Source organism: Microtus ochrogaster, unplaced genomic scaffold (genome assembly GCF_000317375.1).
Source record: "Microtus ochrogaster isolate Prairie Vole_2 unplaced genomic scaffold, MicOch1.0 UNK91, whole genome shotgun sequence".
NCBI classification, from domain to species: domain Eukaryota; kingdom Metazoa; phylum Chordata; class Mammalia; order Rodentia; family Cricetidae; genus Microtus; species Microtus ochrogaster.
Window position 1 is genome coordinate 404,083 of NW_004949189.1, and position 17,788 is coordinate 421,870.

At 41.5% G+C, this 17,788-nt stretch overlaps 1 protein-coding gene across 1 annotated transcript in view; it reads left to right on the forward strand.

Annotated features, from left to right (window-relative positions):
- The first annotated feature begins 1,354 nt into the window (after positions 1 to 1,354).
- Hnrnpc (heterogeneous nuclear ribonucleoprotein C (C1/C2)) overlaps positions 1,355 to 17,788 on the forward strand; it is a 28,337-nt gene continuing 11,903 nt past the window's right edge. Inside the window, exons 1-2 of the mRNA XM_026777935.1 lie at positions 1,355 to 1,501; positions 7,163 to 7,188. The gene's annotated coding sequence lies outside the window, so the exon portion shown is untranslated. The remainder of the gene's footprint in view (positions 1,502 to 7,162; positions 7,189 to 17,788) is intronic.

The following is a 17,788-nucleotide window of genomic DNA, read 5'->3' on the forward strand; positions in this document are numbered from 1 at the left end:
ACCGAGCTTTGTGCCTTGCTTTAATACTAATACTAATAATGATAATAACAGATTTAGAGGTGCTGCGATGGCTCACTGGGTAGAGGGGCTTTGTGGCTAAACCTGATAACCTGAGTTTATCTCTCAGGACTCAGGAGTACAGGTCTCCAAAATAAATAAAGTAAAACAGGAGCCAGGAATGGTGATTCATGCCATTTATCCCAGCTTTTGGGAGGCAGAGGCTTTGAGTTCAAGGACAGCCAGTGCTACACTGGGAAACCTTTGGGTTTGGGTGGGGTGAGGGTGGTGGGTAAAATAGGATCTTTTCCTAACAGCAGCACAAAGAAATCTCCACTTTTTCTGTCTCTTATTTTGTGATACTCGGGTTTGGACCTTGTGCATGTTAGGCAAGCCTTTCATCACTGTGCCTAGAACTAAACTTATCTTCTTCATTTCTTTTCTTTGGTTTTTCGAGACAGGATTTCTCTGTAGCTTTGGATCCTGTCCTGGACCTCACTCTGTAGATCAGGCTGGCCTCGAACTCAGAGATCCGCCTTGCCTCGGCCTCCCGAGTGCTGGGATTAAAGGCGGGCGCCACAACCGACCAGCCAAAAAAATGTCCTAGATCCGGTGTATCTCTTTAGGGTAACATTTCCCTTCTAAGTGGGCTGTGTACATTTTGGTGTGGTCAGGTTTCTACAGAAAAACCAGAAATTTACTGGCAGGCCTGACTCGAGGGGATGAAGCGGCAGTCAGGCTACTGCAGGAAGTGGGAAATTGAGGTGGCCGCCATCGGGTTTGCAGACCGTGTGATGACTGGGTCCAGGGAACCGGTTTGTAGGACAGCTAGGCGGGCTGAGGCCACGTCCTCCGGCAGTTCACCCTCGGGCGCCCCAGTGTGGCCTCCTCCCCGAGCTCAGGCTGACTAGGGCGCGCTCCCTCGGCCGAGCCCGCGGCCAGGGCGGGCCCTCCGCGCCGCTCCGGACTCCACCCAGGCGCTCCCACCCCCGCGCCGCGGAAATGCGGCGGTCCGGCCGGACCCTGACGCGCTTCGACGCGCCGATTGGACGACGCGGCCGTCCGTCAGAAACGCGGGTACCCGGATGAGAAGCTGTGCGCGATACAAAGGCGAACATTCCACCCCGCTTTCCGTCGGGACAGTGGCCAATGACCACGCTTCAGAGTCTGATTGACAGGAGGCCACACCAATTACTAACCAGCTTCTGTTACGCATGTGGAATTCTCCCAACCAGACCGACCCACTCCGGGTTGTGATTGGCCAGTGCTGTGAGGAGCAGTAGGGCCGTCGAATTAGTAGCGGGAGCGAGAAAAGTCCCAGCCAATAGGCACGCCCCCGGGAGCGGGGCGGGGGCCGGACCTTCGCCTCGGCGGCGGAGGAGCTCGGGGGCCATTTTGTGGAGAGACGGAGAGCGAACGGTCGTGCGCTGCCCGCCTGCTGGAGCCTCGGTCTCGGCACGGACCCGCACCAGGAGCGGCCGTCTCTTCCTCCTCCTTCCTCCCGGTAAGCGCAGGGCGAGCTCAGGGCCGGCGCGGTCCGGGCCCGCGAGGGGTGGCGGAGACAGCGGCCTCGCCGCGGCAACGGAGCCCGCGTTTGACCGCGTTGTGGGGCTCGGGCCCAAGGCGGGAGTCCAGGCCTCGGCCCTGGCGCAAGCTCAGCCCGGTGACCTCCAGGCCCCGGCGGCGCGGAGGATGCCCCGCTGCGCGCTCGTGTCTAACGGCCGCTTTGGCTTCCGTGGGCCTTGAGGACTCGAAGGTGGGAATGCATGTTAACATGACTGCGGTGTGATGTCTGCGCTGTTCCGTTATTGCCTCCTAAGTTGGACGTCGGGCGGGGGTGGGGAGCGGTACCGCGATGTACTGGAAGCTTCTGAATTCCGGGCGGGCCACATGGCCTCAGAACGGCGTTTTAACAATAGGCGGAGTATTCATTTACTTTTGCTTCCATAGAAATAAATGGTCGAAGTCGGAGTGGTTTCTGTTTGTAAAAGGAAGTGCCGCAGATTGACTATAATTGCAATAATTACAGCTCACTTTTTATCTACAGGTTACAAATCACTCGAAATATATAAGTTAGTGGAACTTTGCTTGAGGTAGGTACTACTGCCTTTCTTAGAAGAGGTAGACAAAAGTGGTTGACAGCTTCATGCTAAATTAGGAGAGGAAGATATTTTTAGGGAAGTCATGTATTGTTTACTGAGTACTGGAATGCTGTGTACAAAAAAGACAGTTGAAATTTTAAGGAAGCGAATCCCGAAATTTAAGGTACCAGGAAATTTCCAAGGTTGGCTTGGGAACAATAATTAAAAACAAAATAATCTTTTCCGGATTCTATCCATCTTTTCTATCCATATAATCTTGTCCATTATTCTATCCATCTCAACTTGGGCAGTAAGCAGTTTCCAGCTAGGTGTTAGTGCAAGCCTGTAATCCTTGCACTCCAGAGGCCATGAGACAGCCCAGAACTATGAAGTAAAACCGTGTTTAAAAAAAAAAAAACAAAGGAAAAGAACAGAAAGCATTAATCGCTCCGTTGTAGGTGTTGAGTTCTTGTTAATGTAGTCCAGTGGTACTTGGGATGGATGAACGGTGGTCTGGATTCAGTCAAAACACTAATAGTTTGTGGTGTCACATTAACTTATCCAGGAGTTAATTTAACCCCCACAGGGTATCTGCTTTGGAGCCTGTACTAAACTAGACTGGGTTTTTTATTTTGTTTGTTTGTTTTTTCGAGACGTTTTTCTGTGGCTTTGGAGCCTGTCCTGGAACTAGCTCTTGTAGGCCAAGCTGGCCTCGAACTCACAGAGATCCGCCTGTCTCTGCCTCCCGAGTGCTGGGATTAAAGGCATACGCCACCACCGCCAGGCTGAGTAAGTTGATTTTAAGTTGTTTTGTATAATTCATAAAAATTATGGTACTAAGCTTAGTTTAAACTACTGCTATGCAAATTTAACCTTTAAGCATCCTTGAGAGAATGTGTGTGATGGTCTACTCTTGTAATTTAAGCATTTGATAAGGAGCTGGGACCATCTCAAGGCCAGCCTTGGTCTTGGTACACTTAGTTGAAGTCCAACTTGAGACCCTGTCTCAAGGAAAACAAAAGCAGAGGTCGAACGAAAGTTAATCTCAGTGTGTTTTTTTTGCGGGTGGGGGAGAGGTTTCAAGACAGGGTTTCCCTGTAAACAGCCTTGGCTCAGAACTTGATTTTTATACCAGCTTAACTTTGAACTTCCTCCCAAGCGCTGGGATTAAAGGAGTGTGCTACTACCACCCAGCCTATGGTTTAAGTTGCAAGCATACATGTGCCTAAGAGTAGAGTTTTGCTCTAGAGAAATAGGAAGTAATCCATCAAAAATAGTGTTGCAAAGGCCAGCCTGGTCTACAGAGTGAGTTTCAGGACAGCTAAGGCTGTTAGAGAAACACTGGTTCAACAAACAAAAATTAAGGTCAAGTTACTATGTGAGAAGACTATTGGTAGTAGTTGAGATTAGTTGAAAAATAGCTGCCATTAAATGTTAGACATGCCGGGCGGTGGTGGCACACGCCTTTAATCCCAGCACTCGGGAGACAGAGGCAGTGTGAGTTCGAGGCCAGCCTGGTCTACAAGAGCTAGTTCCAGGACAGGAACCAAAAACTACGGAGAAACCCTGTCTCGAAAAATCCAAAAAAATAAAATGTTAGACATGCAGGCCAGGCGTGGTGGTGCAGACTCAGTCTCAGCAGAACAGGCTGATTTATGGTTTTGAGACCAGCCTGAACTCTAAAGTCCCCAGGCCTCTATAACCCTTCAAAAGTGTTAGAAATGAAGATTCCTAAATGTGCAAGGTTTAAATTCCCGAATTAGTAGTATCTGTTAGGAATTGAGCTATAGAATATTTGAAATAGTTGTAGACGATTCTTCACCTAGGTGAGCACTGATAGCATTTCAGATTTGGTCGCATAGGAGGACTATACAGATGATTAAAATCTTCATTTGCCATTTTCAGAAATATTTCGTAGTAGTTAATTCTGTAGAGAAATAAAACATAACTTATATTTGTAATTTGAACTCCAGAAGTTTGTGGTCTAGTTATTGACTGTTAGTAACTAGTAAGGATATTTTTCCAAATTATTGTAATCTTAAATATTAAATGGTGAGTGGATTATTAACGAGAATGAAACAGTTGAATTAATCTTGGCCTGAGTAAAAATTACGTTAAACTTGACAGTATCCAGTAAATTAGTCCCCCCCCCCCCAGGTTTTTCACTAGCTCTTGTTGACCACGCTGGCCTCGAACTCTAGGACCCGCCTGCCTCTGCCTCTTGAGTGCTGGGATTAAAGGAGTGTGCCACCACTGCCTGGCCCAGTGAATTAGTTTTAAGCTTAATTAGTTTTCAAACTCCTGAACAGGGGAATTTAGACTACCTATTTTCATTTCTATAGAAAACTTTTGCTGCAAAAAGATGATATATGCTGAGAGGTTACCACACTTCTCCCTGGTTTCCTAAATTATTAGTGCCTCGAGGTGATGTACACCTTCCTGTACTTGGTAGGTAGAGGCAGGCTGGTCTCTTGAGTTGGAAGCCAAACTGGCCTAAAGACCTAAATTCCAGGCCAAGTAGTCAATGCTATTAGCTTCCTTAAAAATAGTATGCCTGTCCATGGTCCAGCATTATATGCTTATGAGTCATACACTCAACTTTCATTGGAAGGTTTGTGGTTTTGTATGAAGTAGATTTACTGGCTGATAACAGAACTAAGATGTAGCAAAACTGCAGGTGTTTTAGTAAAGATTTAGAAAAACTACAATGGGTAGAGTTTCCTGGTTAAGTCTTCACAGATCCCAAAAGATAGAAGTTGATAGAATTAGTTAAAGGACTGAGTTTCTGTTTAAACTATTCCAGCTGACAGATTGCTGTACTCTTTACTACCAGTTTCTAAAGGAGTTACGGTTTTCTAGGTTTTTTTTTTTCTTTATTTTTGGATTTTTGAGATAGGGTTTCCTTGTGTAGAACTAGCTTTGTAGACCAGGCTGGCCTCGAATTTACAGAGCTCCAGCTGCCTCTGCTTCCTGAGTGCTGGAATTAAAGGCATAACATTACTAAGACCCAGCTTTTTTTTTTTTAAGATTTTTTTTAAAGATTTTGTTTTGTTTCTTTTTGGATACAGGGTTTCTCTAGCTTTGGAGCCGGTCCTGGCACTTATTCTGTAGACCACACTGGCCTCGAACTCTAAGATCTGCCTTCGAGTGCTGGGATTAAAGGCGTGCACCACAACTACTCGGCAGAAAAGCTTTTTTTTTTTTTTAAATAAATGGCAGTATATTATTAGTTAGATAACTTGGGTGAGAAAACTTGATGACATGGAACATGCAATGCTTCTTTCTGGTAGTTTTGTTTTTGTTCCTTTTAAAGTAGACTCACTTTGTAACCCTGGCACTCTCACTCTCCTGGGACTCCGTGTATAGATCAGGCTTAGAGAGGTTACCTACCTGCCTCCCTAGTGCTGGGAGTAAAGCCAAGATTACATTGCTGCTTTTTAAGTCTGTGTCTTGTATATGTACTAAGGATTTTATTCATTGACTATTGGCTTGACATCCTGAAGAATTTGGTACTGGGTTCAGGATAGTACCTAATGAAAAACTTTCATTATAATTGCCTTCAAAATACAAATAACTTTCAATTGTTAATAATCTACCGGGAAACTACAGTTTTTATATTTGTGTAACCTTGTCTATTTGGAATTTACACTTAGTCTTAAAGAGATAGTACTTAATCTGTAGTCTTTGGTGTATTTAAATATGGATTTATTTTGATGAATAGTTTTTTAAAGGATCAGTTTAAAATTTTAGCAGAAGTAAGATTGTTTATGGGAGAATAAGTCCTGATGTCTAAATCAAATGGGAATGTAAAATCTTTTTCACAGTGAGTAGCTATTAACCACATTTCTTTTTGCTGATGAAAGTTTGTCATTACATTATTTCAGTTTTACATAATGTGTCAGATTCTTCATCCCTGGGATTAGGAACACTAGATGATAAAAAATGGAACACAAATCAGTAAGGACACAATTTTTATCACCCGTTTCATAACATAAAGTGTTCATGGACCTTTCCTCCATCTGTATGGTTTTCACTGTAAGTGATGATAAATAAAAAGGGCTGGCTCCTTTTTAAGAACATCTTCACCCTGGCTGTAGAACCTTATCAGTCTTGTGGTCTTTCACTCTGGCTTTGAGAATAGATGAGTCCCTTTTAGTGTTTGTATTCATGGTAGACCTCTCACCTTCAGTCTGTTTAATCACAGGAAAAAAGCTACATGATCTTAGGTTTGAAACCCATGAATCTGTTTGACTTTTATTCACGTCATCTCCATTTGTTGACATGGTTTTTCCGTATTTTCTTTATTGCCCAAACTGCTGATTACAAAGCTAACATTCAGATGTATACTCTTATCCGTCCCCTTGCTGGGAATACAGACTGGAATTGAGTTCACTTCAGCCACATACTGATCTGAAGAATTGTATAAACAGTCACTAATAGAAGTGATGAATCTCTAAAGACTCCATCCCAGTGAAATGTTAATGCTTTACCAAAATGTGTTAGATGCAGCAGACAGTTTTCTGTCTTGGGTTTAGGGCACATTTCTGAGAACTATGACTCAATCTGTCCCTTCTCCTTTCACAGGGCAGCAAGGCGAACCCCATCCTTACTCACTGGAGCTCAGCTTTGATTTTTAACTTCCCTTCCCCACCCTTCCAGAACACACACATCCCCATTCCAAAATTGATTTTATAAAGACATTTTAAACATAATGATGCAACTTGGTGTGCACTACAGCAAATATACAGGTGTTTTTTTTAAAATTATTTCCAAAAAAGACACAAAAAACGGGACCTGGATTTAAGATGTAATTTTTAAAATTTCTATTTCTATTTTTTCTGCAGCAGTTGGGTTAGAGGAGGAGCCTTTTAGCCTCATAAACTGACCTCTCTACTTCCTCGTGTATTTTTAAGATTAACAGATGATGTGGAAAGGGCTTTGCTTGTCTGCTATTGAGAACATTACCCTTGCGGTTTTTGTGGAAACTGCTTTTGGAAAAGAAAAGAAATGAACTTTATTGACTTGATATTTTTACACCTCCCGTTTTTCTAATCTGGGCTATTTTTATTTTTGTTTTTTTACAGTGAGATTTTTTTGATCTTCAGCTACAGTAAGTTATTACAATTTTTTTTTTACATTTTTCCTGACTTTCGCTGGTTTCCTTTTTATTGTTGTTACTTACTAGTTATTTATTATTACTATACTTATTATAATGGTGATGATGATGATGATAATGATGATTTTTAACCGGATTAAAGTGGAGTTTTTCTGAATGTTAAGATTTCTTCAGCCTCCTGATTGACTTTGGAGTTTTCCATCTTGGGAGAGAAAGTGAAGGTGTTAGCATTTTTAAGTAGTTTGATCACATAAACCTTTTCTCTCCCAACCCCACCCTTGCCCTCAACCCCCTTCCCCACACTGGAAATAATTTTACTGGCTGTTAAGTCTTTGACCTTATTTTTCCTGATCTTTAACTTAACTGTTTTAGAGCATCTCTGGACGTCTGTATTTTTAATTTTTTTTCTTTTTATTTTTTTTCTTTTTAATCTTTAATTTGTTAAATTTTTAAACTGTGCTGCAATAAAATGTGTGTGGTACTACTTAACACCTATAGTGGCGATGGCATTTTCCCAAAAAGCCATCTTCCTACTGTTTCCCTTGAAATCCCATCCTGCTTTTCCTGTACACTACCCCTCACAAACCACAAGCCGCAGCAACATGGATGCCCAGCCTGGAGCAGCATCAGCCAGGATGACCTGGAGCCAGGGGGGCCTTCGGAACAGATGTACACCCTTCCTGGGTGATGGTAAGAGGTGTGAGGTCCACTTGGTTTCATTGCAAAAATTAGGAAATAGACTCATTTTAAGTTTAGGTGATGCATAGGTCAGCCCCTGGAAATGCCTACAACTAGTCAGTCTTTCTCAAGTTGTTGAGCTGTTTCAAGTAATCTTTGGAATCTGGGCATATTATGCTTGGTTGACAGTACCTAATGTGTATGAGACCCTGAGTTTGGTTCTTGGTACTCCATAAACTGGGCCTGGTGATAGGCACACCTGTGATCCATGTGGTTAAAGGTCTTCCCTTGGGTTGCACAGTTTGAGGACTGCCTGATATATATGAAACATTGCCTCAAAACAAAATAAATACATACATTACATTTGGAGGGGTGGCTTATTTATTAAGTTCTTTGGTAGCTCTTCCAGAGGTCCTGAGTTCAAATCACAGCAACCACATGCTATCTCACAGCCATTTATGTCCATGGATCCAATCACAAGAAATAATACTATAGTATTAAAATAATATGGCAAAGAAGGGTTTTTGAGATTAAAGGAAAGGATAGGTATTATAAGCTATAAAAAAGGGATAGATTACGCCAGGCGGTGGTGGCGCACACCTTTAATCCCAGAGGCGGGTGGATCTGAGTTCAAGGCCAGCCTGGTCCACAGGAGCTAGTTCCAGAACAGGCTCCAAAGCTACAGAGAAACCCTATCAAAAAAACCAAAAAAAAAAAAATAGATTAAGGTTCTAGACATTAGTGGATATTGTCTAGTGATATGTGAAGCCCAGTTAACCGTTGCTAACTTCTCGTGCATAGGTAGCTGCAGTTAAGAATATTGGAAGCATTTATATATATATATTTTTTAAAGACAAGGTCTCTACATAGCCCTGGTTGTCCTGAAACTGTGGAGCAGGCTAGTCTCAGATCTGCCCTCTCTGTTCCTAGTGCTGGGTGGGATTAAGGGAAAGCACCACCACATCCAGCCACTGCTAAACATTTTAGAGTTAATGTAGGTTTTAACATGGAGAAATGAGTTCTGTGTCATGGGTAATCATATGCCCTCCTGACTTGGACAGAAAGAAAAATACAGGTCAAATGGCACAAAAGTAGCATCAAAGAAAATAGTGAAACACTAAATCAGAAGCCCCTGAGGTCTGGGAAAGGAGTGGATTCTCTACCTTTTATTCTGTATTGTGTTACAGCTGTTCATCATAGGGTCAGTTTATTTCTTTGTTGTGTATTTAAGGTTATGCTTTTCTTGTTTCCAACCAAGGATCTTGTCAGGAGAACCTCAGCCTCATTCATGGTGATAGATGGAGTGAGAAATGATACCATATGATAAGATTTATGCACAGATCTATAGAACGCAAAAGTGGGTGTTTAACTGCATCAGGAGGAAGAAAACTGAATCTTAGGATAAGGCCAGGTGATAGAAATTTGTGCGTTTGTATTCTGTATGGTGTCCCTCCATTTCTACCCTCCAGTGTCTTTCTGTGTAGCTCAGGCTGTCCTGAAACTTGCTGTGTTTATAGACCATGATCCATCTGCCTCTGATTCCTGAGTGCTGGGATTAAAGGCATGTGCCTGACAAAATTCTCATTTTTCGAAATTAAAAAAAAAATTAAATGTCTAGTTTCTGCCTGTGTGTGTGTCTTTGTTACCATGTGCTTACCTGGTGCCTGTCCTCAGGGACAAGGCAGTGCCACAGCCTAGAACTGCAGTTACAGACAATTGAAGCTGCCATGTGGGCGCAGGTCCTTTAAACTGCTGAGCCAACTCTCCAGCCCAAGAAACAAGCACTTTAAAATTTAATTTTACTTGGAGAAAAAGGAAATAACGGATTGAAGTCTGTGTTACTAAATAACAGTGGTTTCTTTTTAAATCTTCATCTCACTGTTATCATTTAACCACTTGAGGCCTTGTTACTTTGTTGTTCTTTAACTATTGGAATTGTGTGTGACTCAGTCCTTTTTTATTTTGTACTCATTTCATGAACTGTTTATATTGTCTGAAGTGATTGTCACCAAATATTAACAGTGTGAGTTTTTCTTTTGAGTAGATTTCCATCAACTTAGTTACCTGTCTGATAGGTTAGTTTGATAAACCAACTTCAGGGTATTTTGATTCACTTGGTACAGAGGCAGAAGTCCAGCGACCTACAATGTGAGCCCTTGTCTCAGAAAAAGAAAACAGTTATTTCAAAGACAAATTGTATCTAGACTGTGTTGTTTCTTCAAATTGGTTTGTTTTTGATCTCCTTGATTTATCAAACTACAGGTCATGTAGGCCAGAGTCTGGTTACTTTTTCTTTCCTGTCATACCGTCAGCTTTTTATTTAAAACCATTTACTCCTATTTTCTAGGTCCATGTCAGTTCATCATTGTCTCTAGTGTATTGCAATAGACATCCACTTTTACTTTGCCTTCTGCACTAGTCTCTTCTCAAAAAGTGTCAGTCAGCTATGTTGATTCTGCTAAAATGGAATGTTTGAATGAAAGCGGGACTTGGTGTCAGTGTACTGATAATCCAGCATTTGGGAGGTGCAGTTAGGATCAGGAAGGAGTGCAACGTACCAGGATCTGAGGCTGAGTGAGACCTGCCTCAAGGAAAAATTTTAAATTACTTCAGAACTAAAGTTAGAGTTTAACTGATCTTCCCCCTCTTCCTTACTGTTAACTATGAGTGATAGGATTAAAGTCTGTGTCCCCACTCCTGGCTCACTGGTCATCTTAACTGTGTTTTAAGTTGTTGAAGAGAGCTGTGGGCTGCTTTCTGCCACCCAGCTCCCGGCCGCCTGGCTAGCTTATGCCCTGAAATAACAACACACAAACTATATTCTTTTAAACACTGCGTGGAAACCCTGTCTTGAAAAACAAAAAAAAAAAAAACAAAAAAAAAAAACACAACACCACAACACTGCCTGGCCCATTATATCTAGCCTCTTCTAGGCTAATTCTAATGTATTAATTTAGCCCATTTCTAATAATCTGTGTAGCACCTCTAGGTGCGCTTACTGGTTAAGATTCAGCATGTCTGACCTGGCAGCTTGCTTCATCGCTCTCTGCCCTGGAGAGAGCTGCATGGCGAGAGCTGCATGGCGTCTGAGCTCACTTCCTCTTCCTCCCAGCATTCTGTTCTGTTTACTCCGCCTATCTAAATTTTAACCTATCAGGACCAAGGCAGTTTCTTTATTTAACCAATGGCCTTCCTCCATCATTAAATAACTGGCTTGAGACTGGAGAGATGGCTCAGCAGAATACTTGTTACTCTTGCAGAATATCTGTATACAGCTATCAGCACGGACATGATGATGGTTCTAAGCATCCAAAACTCTAGTTCCAGGGGATTTGATGCCCTTTTGGCCTCTTAGTAGTAGTAGGCACTCAAGTGGTATATATTCTTGCAGAAAAACCCATATAAAATTTTAAAAAAACTGGCTAGAAATGTTCTTTAGGGTCCTTTTTTTCTTCTATTCATGTTAGATTTTTTTTGTAGGTTTTTGTTCAGTGGCAACCATGTCAGTGATGTCTTGATTCAATTATCCTGTAATTTTTAGTCATTTAAAACTTAAAAATTTACTTTGTGTGCGTGCACTTGATCCTGTGCCCATTTAGTCCAAAAGCGCATTAAATCTGTTGGAGCTAGAGTTATAAATTACAAGGTGTTTATAATAATCTACATTATATTGGTGCCAGCATCCGAGATTGGATTTATGATAAAGTAGGATGTTCACCAGTAATCTCATGGTGGCTAATAACTGTATTTCCGGTTCCCAGAAGCTGTTCTACCCTTTTCTGGCCTCTTGGCTTCTGTGGTACTAAACATGCACAGACATGCAGACCAAACACCCAGAGGGTTTTTGGTTTTTTGAGACAGTTCTGGCTGTCTTGGAATTCAGTTGTTGACCAGGCTGGACTGGAACTCACAGCCTCTGCTTCTTAAGTACTAAATTAAAGGTGTACGCCGCCATCACCCAGCCAACTTAATTTTTTTTTTATTTTAAATTTGCCATTTTCAGACAAGGTTTCTCTGTATTTCTAGCAATATTGGCCTGTTGGCTGCCTACCTAGTGCTGAATTAAAGGTGTGTGTTGCCACTCTTGGCTGGCATTTTTGCTTTTATCTGCCTGCATTGGCTTCTATCTATCTATCTATCTATCTATCTATCTATCTATCTATCTATCTATCTATCTATCTTGTATACAACATTATGCCTCGATGCACGCCCGCAAGCCAGAGGAGGGCGCCAGATCTCAGTACAGATGGTTGTGAGCCACCATGTGGCTGCTGGGAACTGAACTCAGGACCTCTGGAAGAGCAGCCAGTGCTCTTAAACTCTGAGCCATCTCTCCAGCCCCCTGCTTTTTTTTTTCTTAAATTCTTTGAAGTTTCTGTTTTTATTACTTGGAAAAAATCATTGGAAAATATTATAAAATAAAATGAATACAAATTGCTTAAGGTATACTGCATTTACTTAAGTGCTGGGATAAAAGGCAGTTATTGTGCCCGGCTCTTTTGGTTTTTCAAAACAGGATTTCTCTGTAGGTTTTTTGGTGCCTGTCCTGGAACTAGATGCGCCATTTCTTTAAGGTACTGAAAACAAGAACAAAGTCACTTCTTCAGAGCTGTCTGCTTTTTAAGAATTAGTTTTGTGTGCTCTTGTGCCATGCATGCACATGTACATCAGAGCACAACTTGATTCTCCACTTTCACGGTGTGGCCACTGAGCTCAGGTCATTGGATTTGGTGGGAGGTGTCTTTAACTACAGAGCTATTTTGTGGGCCCAGACACTTTGTATTTTGAGGCAGGGACAATTTCACTTTTAGCTTACCAAGTAGGATAGGCTTAATGGCCAGTAAGCCCCAAAAGTCAAATTTGGGGTTCTGGAATTACTAGTGTGTGCCACCATTTTTGTCTGTTTTTTTCTTTTAATTTATTAGGGGTGTTTGTGTGTGTGTCTGTGTGTGCATTTAGAGGTCAGAAGAGGATATCAGATCCCCTGTGTATAGGTGTTAGGGACATTGAACACTGCCTTATAAATGTTGCAGGGCATTGAACGCAGTCCTTTAGAAAAGCACTAAGTGCTCATACTGAGCTGTTTCTAGCTCTGCGTTTTTTTGTGTGTGCACGTGAATTCAAAGACTTCTTTTTAAATGGGTATTTTCTCTGCATGTGTGCTTTGTGTCTGGAAGCCAAAAGAAGGGAGTTGGATCACCTGGGACTGTGGTTGCTGGGAATCAAACCCAGATTTTCGGGAGAACATCTGTGCTCTTCAACAGTCACCTTCCCAACTTGATTGACAGTAACTACGAATATATTTAGGAAATGTAATTTTGCAGATCACAGTAGTTAGTAGTTAAAAAATTTTCTTCTAACCTTTTTTTATGTCTGTCTTATTTGTGCTAGACAAGTGTTAAACCGAGATACATTTATAGTCCTATAATTATAAAACATTATAGGGTTTTTTTTACTAGAATGTTAATTATGTGATTGTATATATAATGTATTTTAATTTTGTTTTTTTAACTCATTACCTGTCATCTCTCACTTTCCTGATTCCCTTTTTAGCTAGTCTCTTCTACTTACATTTATTCATAGTAGCATAGGAGTTCCTGTACCTATGAAGAAAAAAGTCTTTCCTAGAGTCTTGGGAAAGGGTGGGTCTTCATTAGTTCTTTCCCCCCTCTCTTTTGGGCATGTTAGCTGGCCCATTAGTGTGTAGTGCTTGTGAAGGTAATCTCAAGTGTTTTGACTTTATGCCAGATTAGGTACTGTCTGGGAAAAGCCAGTTCTTTTCTGTACCACCCAAACTTCAATTTTTGGTATTTTTGAGCATTCATGAGTTTATTCTCACTTTCCTATAACTTTTGGGCAGGTTTACAGTACAAGATTGGGAATGACTTCACAACCCTCATAACAGTTGTGTCACCATTGCAGCAGTCGGCACATCTCCCCTGAATAATCAGCAGAGCACTGCAAACTTTTCACAGGTTACTACAACTTCTATCCCTCAGCAGAGTCAGGCAGATCTGACAAGGCCAGCCTGGGCTACAGAGAGAGTTTCACACAGCGAAACCCTGTCTTAAAAACAAAACAAATGTGTAACTATCTTCCCATTAGTTTAACTCAGGATTCTCAGAATCCAAAAAAACTCTGTGGAGTAGAGACTGGTTAGCATGCTCAAAATTAGGTGCCTCTTTAATCTTTAAGGTGCCTCTTAAATCTCCCACCTGGGTTTCTCTGTAGCTTTGGAGCATGACCAAAAACACTCTCTCTGTAGACCAGGCTGGCCTCAAAAACTCAGATTCCCTTGTCTCTGACTCCTCAGTGCTGGGGTTAAAGGTGTGCACGAACACACCTTTAAATATTAAACCTAAAAATTAAGGCTAGCACTCTTTTTTGTTTTTGTTTTTCGAGACAGGGTTTCACTATAGCTTTGGAGCCTGTCCTGGAACTAGCTCTTGTAGACCAGGCTGGTCACGAACTCACAGAGATCCGCCTGCCTCTGCCTCCCGAGTGCTGGGATTAAAGGTGTGCACCACCACTGCCCTGCTAATTCTTAATATTTTTAAGTCAATCTATAGGAATTGGTGTTGTTGGTGAGCCTAGTAGTGGATTTTCCTCAGTTTATTTTGTTACCTTGCCTCATTCAGTCTTTCTGCCTCCGCTACTCTAGCATAGTTACAGATGTAAGGCATTGAATTTGTTTCATTCATTTAGAATAAGCTCTACGTACCCCTGGCCATAACCCTTTTTATATAGCCTAGCCACACTGTGCCTCATTGTAGACCAGGCAGGCCTGAGACTCTCAGATTTTGTTTTTTTTTTTTTTTTTAAATATTTACTTATTTATTTATTATGTATACAATATTCTTTCTGCGTTATGCCTGAAGGCCAGAAGAGGGCACCAGACCTCATTACAGATGGTTGTGAGCCACCGTGTGGTTGCTGGGAATTGAACTCAGGACCTTTGGAGGAGCAGGCAATGCTCTTAACCTGAGCCATCTCTCCAGCCCCCTCAGATTTTGTTACCAAGGCTTAAAGCCTTGTGCCAACACGCCCCACCCAGGCTTTTGTTTTGAAGTTAGTTGACTATTAAACTATATAATACTTTCCCTGTTGTAGCCTCTCTTGTTGGTTTACAGTGCTAGGTTGTTGTTTTCGTCCTCCATTCTGTCTTGTCTGCTGAGAATAAATTGAATACTAATACTAGAACTACTAAAGGACTGGCCAGACAATGAAAAGTTGGCATTAATTCCAATCCCATAATGCTGTCTTATAATTTTTCTCCTCCGCCACCTGTTTTCCAGAGTTTTTCCACAGAGACTCTGTGGACCTGGCTGGACTCAGACTCAAATCTGGTTGCCTTCCTTTGGTATGGTGACTAAAGCCTATATTTCATATTCAATATTGAGTAGTTACAGAAATTTTAAGTCACCAGTTAAAGTTCACACTTAACTTTCCAGGGTGGTTGAAAAAATAAACATAAAAAAGGACATGACTCCTAAGTATGGTGGTAGTGTTGTAGATAAAAGGGATATCCAGAGGCAGGGACTTCTGAGAGTCCTGAGAATATGACCCTGAGCCTGGCCATGTGAGGAGGGGGAGGAAGAGAGCAAAAATAGTAAAGGGTAGACAAAAAGGACCTGGTAACCAAAAGCTGGATTATATAGGAAAGGACAACTGGGAGAAGAGTGGCCTGACTACTGAGCTAGAGAAGTTTAGGGTAGTGGGTATGATGCCAGCCAAAACCTATAACAAGAACTGAGAGATATTGGGAGAAACTGTTGCCCAGGTCAGCATTGATATGCTGGGCCACCACTGCCTGGCATCTGACTTAACAGCTACAAAATATTTTTTGTGTCCTTTTTTTTTTAAAAGATTTAATTTGTATGCAGTTTCCTGTGAAGACCAGAAGAGGGTACCAGATCTTATAGATGGTTTTGAGCAGCCTTGTTGCTGGGAATTGAACTCAGGACTTCTGAAAGAGATGTGGTTAAGATTACTCTTAACTACTGGCCATCTCTCCACCCCATGTTTTGTATTTTGAAAACCAGTATTTTTAAGATTTTTGATAATTATGTGATGTGAGTGTATGTACATGTGAATGTAGGTTCCTGCTTAGGCCTAAAAATTGCTGACTCCTGGAGCTGCACTTACAGGCTAAGAACTGAGGTCATCTGGGAAAGCAGTGTGCTCCTAAACTGGTATTTTCTGTGGACTGTTGTAGTTTTGTCAGTTACACAGCTAAGGAGAACCTTGAATCTGATGGTTCAGCCTTTTTGTCTTTGGAATGCTGAAATGATAGGCCTGTGCTAACATGCTCAGTTTACGTCCATGTATCCAGCCCAAGAAAATGCGCTTTATGTATTTATCATGTGAGTACATGCCCATATGTATAGAGGAAGGTAGACATAGTTTGCCTTAGTTGCTTTAAAGTTTTACTTCTTGAATCAGGGTAAAGATCTTGTAGCTAGACTGTCTAACCTGCCATATTCCCTGAGCAACTTGTGTTCTGAATACTGGTTTTGCTATACTGCTGCAACTATGGTGGGAGTGGGGATCTGTTTTAGAGACAGGATTTCTTTGAGTAGCCCTGGATGTTCTCAGTAGAATATGCTGGTCTTGAACTTAGTTCTGGGAACTCTACCGTTGTCCCTCCTGAGTGTTAACATTAAAGGTGTGCACTACCACCACCCATCTTTTTTTTTTTTATGATGACTATATTTTTCTTTCTTTTTCCCTCTTTAAAATGTGGGCCTGAGAATTGACTTCACTTCTGACATTAAAGGTGTATGTTAAGACATAGGCCAATAAAAACAAGACTTGTAATTAAATTAAACTGGATTTTAATTTCAGCACTGAGGAGGCAGAGCAGAGAGGTGGTTCTGGCATTCTTGGCCTTGACCAGTCAGTCAAAAGCCCAGTAACCATGTTGTGAATTATTGCCTCCCAACATCTACCTTGTTCTTGTCAGTCATGGCCTCTTTTATACTGACAGTGAATCTTGAAGATAGGAACCAGGAAGGACAGTGCCTGGCACCTGCCAGATACTTTCTAGAAATTCCATAAGAACTATGTCATCTGGCCAGGTGGTGGCGACACATGCCTTTAATACCACCAGGGAGATAGGCAAGTGGATGTCTGAGTTCAAGACCAGATTGGTATAAAGAGAGTTCCAGGACAACCAGACCTACACAGCCAGTTCCTCTCGCAAAACAAAACAAAATTTGGCTATTTTGGTCAGCGTCCAGGCAGATCATTGTTAACCTCTGAAAAAATAAGAGGTAGACAGTAATAATAGAAAAAAGATGGATAAGAGAAGTCAAACTACAAAGAAAATAGCCAGGGAGAAAAATGTAAGTTAAATGGGAAGGTTCATCAAAGGAAATAAACGATATAGGAGCAAAATAGGTGAAATATTATACAAATGATGCTGCCGGTATACAGATGTGTTTTTATTCAAAAGTGTTAAAGATGTAAAATATTAAAAGCTTGCATAAAAAATTCTTTATAAAATTGGGTTCATTGTTGCCATCTAGTGTCACTCATGTGCTGGAGAGATGGCGGGTGGGGGAATGGGAGGCGTTTGTAAAAGATTACCCATCTATGTCATCCCAATTCCAGTCAAATTACATGTAGACTGACTTCAGGCACCGGGCACAAATGTGAACATATAGAGGCAAGCATACATGCCAATAAAAACACATAGTAAAAATATTGTCCAAAGAAAAAGGGGAGAATTAATCTGTATATGTAGACCTGTGATTTTCTTATTTTTGAGGTCAAAACTGCCCTGTTAACATTACATGGCAACCAATATTATTACATAGTAAGTAATTTAAAAAAAAACCTGAATTGCTTTAATCTGAGTTATGTAGTTTCTTTTACTTAACAGTGTTGTTATACTATTTTTGATCTACTCGTGTAT